Here is a 2,048-nt window from a genome sequence, read left to right as displayed (position 1 = left end):
CTTTTGCTTAACAGCCGACGCACTAGCAGATTGCGTCACGGAGGTAGTCGTGCTCCACTCTTACCACCATCAGAACATTTTTACAAAGGTGTCAGCGCAAAGAAAAAAACAGACACACCGCTCATGGGAGAGTTCGAACCTGCAACCTTTTGGTTAACAGCCCAACGCGCTAGCCAATTGCGCCATGGAGACAGTTCGTGCTCCACTCTCACCATGGTCAGAACACTTCTCCAAAGATATCAGTGCAAAGAAAAAAAAGTGACACACCGCTCATGGGAGGGCTCGAACCTCCAACCTTTTGGTTAACAGCCAATCGCGCTAGCCATTGCACCACGGACCCAACCGCGCTCCATTCGCACCACCGTCAGAACGTTTCTCCAAAGCTATCAGCGCAAAGAAAAAAAGCGACACACTGCTCCCGGGATTGCTCGAACCTCCAACCTTTTGCTTAACAGCCGACGCACTAGCAGACTGCGCCACGGAGACAGTCGTGCTCCACTCTCACCACCGTCAGAACGTTTCTCCAAAGCTATCAGCGCAAAAAAAGAGACACACCGCTCTCGGGAGGGCTCGAACCTCCAAACTTTTGGTCAAATGCCGAACGCGCTAGCCAATTGCGTCTCGGAGGTAGTCGTGCTCCACTCTCACCACCATCACAACATTTTTCCATAGGTATCAGCGCAAAGAAAAAAAGAGAGACACCGCTTTTGGGAGGGTTCGAACCTCCATCCTTTTGGTTAACAGACCAACGCGCTAGCCAATCGTCCAACGGAGACAGTCGTGCTCCACTCCCACCACGGTCAGAACACTTCTCCAAAGATATCAGTGCAAAGAAAAAAAAGCGACACACCACTCGTGGGAGGGCTCGAACCTCCAACCTTTTGGTGAACAGCCGAACGCGCTAGCCAATTGCGCCACGGAGACAGTCGTGCTCCACTCTCACCACGGTCAGAACACTTCTACAAAGACATCAGTGCAAAGAAAAAAAAGCGACACACCGCTCATGGGAGGGCTCGAACCTCCAACCTTTTGGTTAACAGCCGACGCACTAGCAGAATGCGCCACGGAGACAGTCGTGCTCCACTCTCACCACCATCAGAACATTTCTCCAAAGCTATCAGCGCAAAGAAAAAAGACACACCGCTCTCGGGAGGACTCGAGCCTCCAACCTTTTTGATAACAGTTGATCGCGCTAGCCGATTCTGCCACGGAAACAGTCGTGCTCCACTCTCACCACCGTCAGAATATTTCTCCAAAGCTATTAGCGCAAAGAAAAAAAAGAGACACACCGCTCTCGAGAGGGCTCGAACCTCCAACCTTTTGCTTAACAGCCGACGCACTAGCAGATTGCGCCACGGAGACAGCCTTGCTCCACTTTTACCACCGTCAGAACATTTCTCCAAAGCTATCAGCGCAAAGAAAAAAAAAGAGACACACCGCTCACGGGAGGGCTCGAACCTCCAAACTTTTGGTCAACAGCCGAACGCGCAAGCCAATTGCGTCACGGAGGTTGTCGTTCTCCACTCTCACCACCATCAGAACATTTTTTCAAAGGTATCGGTTCAAAGAAAAATACAGACACACCGCTCATGGGAGGGTTCGAACCTCCGACCTTTTGGTTAACAGCCCAACGCGCTAGCGAATTGCACCATGGAGACAGTCGTTTTCCACTATCACCACCATCAGAACATTTTTTCCAAAGGTATCAGCGCAAAGAAAAAAAGAGACACACCACTCATGCGAGGATTCGAACCTCCAACCTTATGGTTATTAGCTTAACGTGCTAGCCAATTGCGCCACAGAGACAGTCGTGCTCCACTCTCACCACGGTCAGAACACTTCTCCAAAGATATCAGTGCAAAGAAGAAAAAGCGACACCCCGCTCATGGGAGGGCTCGAACCTCCAACCTTTTGGTTAACAGCCGATCGCGCTAGCCACATCCCCACGGACCCAACCGCGCTCCACTGTCACCACCGTCAGAACGTTTCTCCAAAGCTATCAGCGCAAAGAAAAAAAGCGACACACTGCTCCCGGGAGGGCTCGAACC

Source organism: Rhipicephalus microplus, unplaced genomic scaffold (genome assembly GCF_043290135.1).
Source record: "Rhipicephalus microplus isolate Deutch F79 unplaced genomic scaffold, USDA_Rmic scaffold_64, whole genome shotgun sequence".
NCBI classification, from domain to species: Eukaryota; Metazoa; Arthropoda; class Arachnida; order Ixodida; family Ixodidae; genus Rhipicephalus; species Rhipicephalus microplus.
This window is presented reverse-complemented; position numbering follows the sequence as displayed.